The sequence below is a fragment of the Oratosquilla oratoria genome, chromosome 42 (genome assembly GCF_046742065.1).
Source record: "Oratosquilla oratoria isolate Oo_2021 chromosome 42, ASM4674206v1, whole genome shotgun sequence".
NCBI classification, from domain to species: domain Eukaryota; kingdom Metazoa; phylum Arthropoda; class Malacostraca; order Stomatopoda; family Squillidae; genus Oratosquilla; species Oratosquilla oratoria.
In genome coordinates this window covers 21,740,114-21,750,834 of record NC_134818.1, presented here as the reverse complement: position 1 = coordinate 21,750,834, position 10,721 = coordinate 21,740,114, and positions in this window count along the sequence as shown.

Sequence of the window (10,721 nt, the reverse complement as noted above, 5' to 3'; positions counted from 1 at the left end):
TATTTGTTTATTTATTCATTTAATTATCCTTCTATTCATTTATCTATTTATTTATTTATTTGCTTGCTCTTTGTTTGTTTTATTTATTTACCAATTAATTTATTCATCTATGTCTGAATGATTGAGTGATTGTCTCTCTGTGAAATAGCTTGTATGGATAATGAGGAATGGAATAATCAATTTCCAGACCAAGAGAAACAGTGATATTATCAGTAACGTAAAATGGACGAATGATTGTGGTATGCGACATCACTGGGCAACCTATACCAGTACTTAGAAGTACTGGTACACGACCACGAGCCTCCTCTCTGACACGGTATCATGTTCCAGTAACACAAAGAAAAAAGTAACAGTAAATCCCATTGCCGTGTTATTACTATTCCCGAATCGCTATTCACTGTGCTTTTGCGTCGCGTTATGTTCTGTCGATTCCATATGATTTCCTTAAGCTGAGGGGAAGACCTTCAACTCGAAGATCGAAGTTTCCTCGATGAAGAACAGCTTTAACCCTAATGGGAGCTTACAGATTTCGTTGAGCAGTGCTACCGTGCCACGCCGAGCAGTGCTACCGTACCACGTCGAACAGTGCTAACGTGCCACGTCGAATAGAACTATCGTGCCACGCCGAGCAGTGCTACCGTGCTACGTCGAGGAGTGCTACCGTGCCACGCCGAGGAGTGCTACTGTGCTACATCGATGAGTACTACCGTGCCACGCCGAGCAGTGCTACTGTGCTACGTCGAGGAGTGGTACCGTGCCACGCCGAAGAGTACTACCGTGCCACGTCTAGCAGTGCTACCGTGCTACGTCGAGGTGTGCTACCGTGCCACGCCGAAGAGTACTACCGTGCCACGTCTAGCAGTGCTACCGTGCTACGTCGAGGTGTGCTACCATGCCACGCCGAGGAGTACTACCGTGCCACGTCGAGTAGTGCTACCGTTCCACGTCGAGCAGTGATACCGTGCCATGTCGAGCAGTACTACTGTGCCACGACGAGCAGTGCCGCCGTGCCACGTCGAGAGTGCTACAGTGCCACGTCGAGGAGTGCTACAGTGTCACGTCGAGGAGTGCTACTGTGCCACATCGAGCAGTGCTATTGTGCCATGTCAAGCACTGTATCGTTGACCCGTCCCTTTATGCTACGTTTATGCAGAACTAGCTCTACTTGCCGGACGACCAAGATGGATGCGGGCCAAGTGAGATAGAGAGAGAGAGAGAGAGCGAGAGAGAGAGAGAGAGAGAGCGAGAGAGAGAGAGAGAGAGCGCCGTAGGAAGAGGTGACCCGTCCCAGCTCGTTGCGGGATTCTCTGCTGTCATACAAGTTCTGAATTGTACTCGGGGTCTTTATGTCATCAAGAAGGTTCCGGAAGCTGGCAGACCCTCTGAAATAGTTAATTCGCGGATGGCCAAGTTGGTTTAACGTTTTTCATTTCTCTCGGATTTTTTTTTTTTTTTTTTTTTTTTTTTTTACGTAGGCATGTTTAATTAACCGTGGGTATGGTGCCGAGTGTTTGTTTTTTCACAGTTGTTGGATAGAAATAACAGGTTTTAAGTATTAATCACTGCCTCTAATGTTATTGATACGTATATTTATGAATATTTTTTATCCCATGACAGACTTCGAGATTCTGTTTTGACACGTTTTGGATACTAGTTGAGAATGTAAGAGAATGTTTACGAAGTGCAATCATATGATAATGGAGGGAAAACAAAGAAGAAAAAAATAGACATTCTTTATGTATATTTGTCAGCAGAGGTGTGGCTGGCACCATCGGTATTTCATTAGTGTTGCGGTGTGCGCGCACAGGGTGGAGCGTAAACCATCATACACTCAACTGGTAAAAAAAAATGTCGACAATATCGCCAATTTCTGTAAGCATATCACTAGGTAAATAGTTTAAGCTATTTTGTATAATAACCTTCGTCCATTTATTTCAAATAAAGCGCAAGAGAAGTGCGTCATATGAAATAATATCCAAGTAACAAAATTCTACTTTTGAACCGCCTGTGTTTCTCGTCGTCGACAGTTAAGTATTGAAGCACATTTTTGCCGCCATCCATCACCATGACGTCACACCGCTGCTGCCGCATCGCCACTCATCGTCATTCATGCAACGGCAGATGCGATGCTTTCTGATGCAAGTTGTGATAACAACATTGCAACTCCAAGTCGTCAGCTCAATCTAGCTTTTTACGTTTTCTCTGATTCGGTCGTGTCGTAGAAAATGGATTTCTTGTGATACAGTCGGTTGCCAAGAAAGCTGTTTCCTTTCTTTTGAGTTTTATGTACCATATTTAGAAACATATTTTTGTGTTTATAATATGAAAAGAAGACAGTAGAAATTTTATATAAGAGGAATCACTACCTGCGTGAGGAAAATGTTGCTTGGTATGAATTTCTTTTTTTTTTTTACGGTTTTGTATATGTATGTATGAGCGTGTACACATATATACATACATATTTAAATACACATATACACACACAATTACATATACATATACCTATACATATACATATACATATACAGTGGTAGGATTCAGCCGGCTTTTACCGGTTAGTACAAACCTATTCCTGGAATTTTATGAGCTCCGCGAATCATTTATTATAAATTGGCTGATACAGGCTATAATACAGCCTAAGTGATATCTGCATGCTACTGGCTTACTTAGATAACCTGTTGTTATTTTTTCTTAATCCCACCTCTGAATATACATATATACATATACATATACATATACATATATATATACATATATATATATATATAAACACATACACGTGCGCACACACACACACACATACACACACACACACACACACACACACACACACACACACACACACACACACACACACACACACACACACACACACACTTTCGTCGGACGGACGGCGAGGATTGACGTCCTGAAGAAAAAGTGAAATTTTCGTGGATCTCAACGCAAAGGAAGTACCTATTGTATTTACACGGAAGGGGATTGCTCGTGGTGTAGTGGGAAAGTGAGGAAAAAGGAGAAGGGGAGGAATTACTGAGGGAAATGGAAGGAAATGAGGAAGAAGAGGACTTGGTCCAGGCAGGCAGATGCCATGTAAACAAACGCGGGCCAGATCAATTTAGTGACGATGAATAATGTAATAATGTAAAGATTAGAAACATAGATAAGAGCAGCACAATAGAAGGTGAGGATAATAATTTCCATGGATTTAATGAGGGGGGGGCGGATACCAACCTCCCCCGACTGGCAAGACTAGAGGAAAAACTTGAACAAATGACCGAACATTGGGAGATTAGGTTCGGTAGTATGTCAAAAATTGCGCAAAGGGTTGAAAGATTGGAAGAACTAGAGAAGGCGAACAAAAACTTAACTAATGAAATAGAAGAATTAAAAAGACAGTTAAAAGAAGTAAAAGAGGAGAATGAAGAATTAAAAAGGAACAATAAAGACAATAAAGAGGCCATAGCAAAAGAAGCACAGGGGTGGAGAAAAATACAGGAAAACAGTAAAGTTGCATTTACTGATATAATTAAACAGCAAATGAAAGAACAAACTGAAGACTCAGTTATCAAAGTGATGAGACAGAAGGAGAATATAGTAAGAGACTTAGCAGATAAAAAGAAATGTATAATTATATTAGGAATGGAAGAGAAACATAACCTAGATAGAACTTCAAGAATCAGTGAGGAAAAAGAAAAAGTAAGCAGTTTACTAGAATTAGTTCAGGAAGATGAACCTGAAATAATGAAACAAATCGAAGAGATGTTTAGGCTTGGAAAATATAGTACAGATAAGACCAGACCAATTAAGATTAAATTCAGATCACAAACAACAGCAGAGAACATCTTAGCAAAAACAGGGAAGCTAGCAGCAAGTGAACAATATAAAAAGGTATGGATAAAAAGAGAAATGAATAAAGAGGAAAGAGAGAAAGAAAAAATGAAAAGGAAAGAAGCTAAAGAAAAAAACGAGACCAGAACAGAGTCAGAAAAAGAAGAATTCTACTGGAGAGTAGTGAATATGAAATTGAGGAAATGGACCATAACAGAGAGAAACAAAAAAGAAACAGAGAATACAATGGAAATAACAGAAAGTTAAGAGTGTCCTACACAAATATAGATGGATTAATAACAGGACTGAATGAACTGAACGAGTATCTGAAGGAAAAAGAACCGGACATAATGGGAATTGTAAAGACAAAATTAAAAGGTCCACTACCACCCAACAGCATAGGACACAATGCATATAATTATTGGATTAGAAACAGAGAGATAAAACAAGGGGTGGAGTTATGTTCCTGACTAAGAAGGATATAAACGTGAAGAGTGTCACATATGGAAAGAATAGAGTAGAGATGATTTTGATAGAAGTAGAAGACAGAGATAAGAAGAACAGAAAGTTTGTAATAAACTACGTGCCCCCAAAAACAGCCTCGTGGGAAGAGAGTGAACATAAAAGTATGTTAGAAGACACAAGAATAACATTAAACAAGATAATGGAAGATGGAGGAAGAATAGTTATGATGGGCGACTATAATTGCAAAGAAATCTGCTGGGAAGAGATGACCGTAAAGGGTGGAGAAGACTCATGGGGAAATGTTCTACTTGAGATGATTATTGACCACACAATGACACAATGGATTCAGGAGAACACTAGGTATAGAAATGAAGAAGAACCATCGAGACTAGACCTAATAATCACATCAGAACCTGAAATAGTGGAAAAGATAGAATACCAGGCACCAATAAGTAAAAGTGACCACATATTGATAGAACTAGAACTAAATGAGGAAAAATACATGAAAAGAAATGAACAACATAGAAAAGAAAGATTGATGTATGAAAAAACAAATTTTGATAAAATAAGAGAATTCTTCCAAAATGAAAACTGGGAAAGAATACACAAAGAAGATACAAAAGTAGAAGAGATATGGAATATTTTGACAAAAATTTATAAAAAGAAAATGAGTGGAAAAGTATGTCCCAAGACAAAAACAAGAAAAAGAATATGTAAAGTGCTGGTACAACAAAAGTTGTAGGGAGTTAAAAGACAAAAGAGACAAAGCTTGGACCAAATTGAAGAAACACAAAAGACCTGAAAAATGGAAAATATATACTAGTTATAGAAATGAATATGTACAAGTGCGCAGAGTGGAAAAGAGAAAATATGAAAAAGATGTCATAGAAAAATGTAAAGATCAACCAAAACTATTTTACAGATTTGTAAACAACAAACTGAAAAACGAACAAGATTTGGAGAAATTACGACAAGGAGAAGTTGAATACACAGAGGAAATAGAAATGGCAGAAATTATGAACAAACATTTTAAATCGGTGTTTACAAGGGAGAACATACAACCTGGAGAAATCGAATGGTAAGAGAAAGTCCCTCCTATGAAAGAAATAGAAGTAACAAAGAATGAAATAATGAAACACTTGAGTAACTTAATGTCGGAAAATCGCATGGACCAGATGAAATAGCAAACTGGATTTTGAAAGAATGCAGGAATGAACTGGCAGACAAAATACATAGCATAATAAACAGTTTCTTGAAAGAAAGAAAAGTTCCAAAAGATTGGAAAAGAGCAAATATAGTACCTATATATAAAGGGGGAAATAAAGAAGACCCTACCAACTATAGACCAGTCTCTCTAACAAGTACAGTAACAGAAATTTATGAAAGAATGATCAAAAATAGATGGGTAAGGTATTTAGAAAAAACAACGTGCTAAATCCAAGGCAATTTGGATTCAGACAAGGACGATCATGCGTCACCAATTTAATATGTTTCTATTCAAGGCTAATAGACATAATACAAGAAAGAGATGGATGGGCTGATTGTGCATTTCTAGACCTAAAAAAAGCTTTTGACAAAGTACCACTTAAGAAGTTGCTTAAGAAATTAGAAACTGAAGGAGGAATACTGGGCAAACTACTTAAATGGATGGAAGACTTTTTGCAAAAAAGAAAAAATGAGAGTAGTGATAAGAGACAAACACTCTAATTGGGATGAAGTAATAAATGGTGTTCCACAAGGAACTGTTCTGGCCCCAATAATGTTTGCTATATATATTAATGATATGGATGAAGAAATTGAAAGCTATATGAGCTTCTTTGCAGATGATGCAAAACTGTTGAAAAAGTGAACACTGAAGAAGATTGTGAGTCACTACAGAGTGATCTCAATAAAGTATGGGAATGGAGTAAGAAGTGGGAGATGGAGTTCAATACTAAGAAGTGTAGTATAATGGAATTTGGAAAAAAAAAGAATAGTAGGATCATATAAATTAGGAGAAGAAGGAATAAAAAAAAATAGAAAATGAGAAGGACCTGGGAGTCATTATTATGAATAATATGTCACCTGAGAAACATATAAATAAGATTTTTGGAGAAACTTATAATTTAATAAGAACAATCAAAGTGGCATTTACATACCTGGATGAAGAAATGGTGAAGAAAATACTAATCACTTTGATAAGACCAAGATTGGAATATGCAGCAACGATGTGGTCACCAAGTACAAAAAAAAATGTATAACAAAACTTGAAAGAATACAAAGAGCAATTACAAAATTGGCACCAACACTCTCAAAACTATCATATGAAGAGAGACTAGCAAAACTTGAGCTACAGACATTAGAGCAAAGAAGAGAGAGAGGAGATTTGATAACTATTTACAGAATCATGAAAGGAATAGAAACTATTGATAGAGAGGATCTAATAAAATGGGATGATAGAAATACAAGAGGACACGGAAAGAAAATCAAGAAAGACAGCTATAGAAGAGATCTGAAAAAGAACAGCTTTCCTCACAGAGTAATAGACATTTGGAACAAGTTAGATGAGAAAGTGGTGTGTGCAAAAACAATACATGAATTTAATTTTTTTTTTTTAGATAAAGTGAGATATGAAGATGGGACACCACGAGCATAGCTCCCCTTCCCGTAAAATACAACTAGGTAAATACACACACACACACACACACACACACACACACACACACACACACACACACACACACACACACACACACATATATATATATATATATATATATATATATATATATATATATATATACACCTAAGGTGAATCGCTAGTAGCAGCGTATGCCATACAAATTATTTCCAACAGTCGCCCCGAGGCCTCGCTTGACACCATATGCTGTGCATATGCATATACACATCCATATACATACATATAGGTCTACATATACATATACTTATTCATATACATATGTATATACATAGTTATACATATACATACGTATATGCATAGTTATGTATATACATATACATGTAGTTTCTTGTAACTCAATTACGTAGCTCTTCGTAGCCATGCACACTGTTATGCAACCACTAATCTACGCATTTACGCAAATGCATTAGTACCATATCTTACAATGTCTCTCATTTATACTTGTATATATATTCTATCTGTACCCAGTTTTCATTTTTACCTATACGCATCTTAGCATGCAGATGTTCTATATATGTATTCATGTCTATAATATAGCTCTATGTATATATTGTATAGGTATGCTATATAACGTTAGGTTAGATGTGGCAACCATGTATACCCGGGGAGAGATGTCCAGGGTTACGCCCGCAGCAGTCGACCAGAGGCGGTCGTGACAATAGGATACAATACTTGATTACCTAGATATAACACAAACGCAATGTGCTAACTGCCTGATACTCCTTATCTACGTACTGCAACCACCAACCCCATATACATATACATAGCCTATACATATACATATATACATATACTGTACATATACATATACATATACATATACATATACATATACATATACATATACATATACATATACGTATACATATACATATACATATACATATACATATACATATACATATACATATACATATACATATACATATACATATACATATACATATACACATATAGCCTATACGTAAACATGTATATACATATGCTCCACACAAAATCAAAGAGATACATGAGCTTGAACAGGTTCAGAGAGTATTCACGAGGAGGTTAGTCGGGGGCTCCCTGAACTACTTGGAAAGGCTGAAAATCTTCAAGCTCTATTCACTGGAGAGACGCAGAGAGTGCTATATAGTGATATACGTCTGGGAAGTCCTGCATGGCACAGTACCAAACCCATCACAAAATAAAGGAGGTGGTATCAAAGGGCAACACTAACTCAGGTCTGGTAGGACCTGCGTAAGAAGGTTCATAAGCAGCTGATCCCAACGACTGACGACGGTCCAGACAGAGAGCTTCACCTGTGCTGGCCCCAGACTCTTAAATTGCCTCCCAAGAGAGATACGGGACCTAACGGGAGTCAGCACGAAGGTTTTCAATAGAAGGCTAGACAAATTCCCTGACAACATCCTAGATGAGTCTCCAATCCCACATAACCCAAACTCACGAGGAGCGGCATCGAACTCGATCACAGACCAGTTCTACTGTAATACGAGAGGCTCGGGCAAAGATGTGGGAGTAGTGTGTCCCTAGACTGATCATGGTGTTAACACCAAAATCTATAAGACAGGCTACATGTACATATACATATACATATACATATACATATACATATACACATACACATACACATACATATACATGTTTTTACATACACATATGCATATGCACCCTTCTGACCTCAATATCTCAAAGATAAAGGATCGCCCTGTTCCCTGACGCGCTGCTTAGGGGCAAAAGCAATATATCAGGGCTCGACGGCCGGAGCTGGTTTACCCCCACCACTTCACCGTATGGTGACCCTCGCTCCCTCATCATTCGCTCAAATTAAGAACAAAATGAGGAAAACATTACTTCGGGCCGCATCATAACTTCATCCCCTTAATCTCCCTCCATTCACTCTTATCTTTTTTAACTCTTTTCCTTGATCAACAGACTTCCAATATACATCCACGTAATTCAAAGCCTTCTATCCCCCTACTTATCCCTATTATTCTGCTTTCAGCGCTCTGCTAGTCTTTTCTCCTTCATTCTTTGCAAATGCTCAAACCACCTCACCATTCCTTTCTCTGACCTTTCTGATAGTATTCATTTCCACCTCTGCTCTCTGCCTCATCTTCACACCTCTCATTCTATCCCTTCTTATAACACTTACTTATCATTACCACTCAATTATACTATATATCTAAAAGTATTTATCTATATAAGTTTCATGACCCCAACGCTCAACCACTTTCATAGCACACACAGCAGAATGAAATAGCTTGACGACAACCATAGCATAATTATAAGTACCACCTAGTAATAAAGGGATTAATGGAGTTGATTTAATAACACCCAGCTAAATAGAACAACCTAACATCAGACAGAGTAAGAGAAAAATGTGGTACCTGGTACGGCAGGAATTAACTGTGATACCTAGTGGGTCATGGAGAGCTGAATGAAATTGGTTAGTGACAAACAGAATAGAAAATAAGTACCAACTGACTGATACAAAAGCGTGAAATGGAGCGACTTGCGTGAATGTGTATATACTTTTATTTTGTTTGGCCGGAACCCGTGTGAGGTATTGTCTTTGGTCGAATCAATTTTGTTTCTATTGTTGATTTGTTACTAATAACATGGTAAAACGGCTGAATCATTTGACATTAATTTTTCAGGAGAAAGGGGTAATGGTGCCTATTCAATTTTGATGGATTGTGAAAATAAGTGGATCAAGATTAAGGCCAAGAGCGGGGTGACTCCCTGTAGACTGGAAAGAGGCTGATGTGGGGCCAATTCCCACACCCAGGGTCCCACACAGGTACAGGACCATCTCCCTCACGTCCTGCATTGGTAAGACCGCTGAGTGGATTGTCTTCAATTACCTCCCGTGGTGGATGAGACTCTTCCATCACAATATGTATGGTTTTGTACAGGGAGTAGTAGCAACCGATTGTGTGGCAACCCTTCTTGGCTTGGGCGGTTGTCAGCTTGCCATTGGATTTGTGATGCCTCTGGATTTGGAAAAATATTCGAGTTAGCGAATGCTTCTGTCATTCTTGCATCCTTGACTACCAGTGTGGTCCGAGGCAGACTCCTGAGTCCTGTCCTGTGTTGTAGACCTCACGGACAGGATAGCGAGAGTGCGCTACCAGGGACATCTATCCTCATACCACAGGGTGAAAAATGAGATCCCGTAGTGAGCATTCTTAGCCCTACCCTCTTTAATGTACTCGTGGAGAACCTAGTTCTCCTCGAACTCGGGGAAGATGTTCTTTTCCTCTACTATGTTGATGACCTCGCGTTGGTGGTCACTGGGCACCCAGTTGCTTTTCCCATATATGCGAAAGGATTGGACTGAAAATATCGATGGCCAAGACCAGAGCAATAAGTCTGAGGAAGCATATACAACGCCCCCTCTTACACTTCAAGGCGATACACTGACCTAGGTGCTATTGAAAAAACACAACGCCTGGAGGTAGGTGTGTCAGTTTGTATCATGTGATTTTTGGGCTAGACCTAAGCAGATTAGGGGCACAGCCCACCACCACCCCAGCATAAGTTAAGCCTAATTATCCTGGACCAGGGAGGAATTCGTACTGATATAGACCTAATGATTTCTTCAGCTGTTACAAAGTGCCTATGATGAATATTCACCTTCTGCAAGTACCGCTACCAACCAAATTGATATAGAATGTGAAAGTGGCCATGATGACAGTGCCAGGCATATGATTGATGACTTCTCTTCCCCCACAGCAACCACTACCTA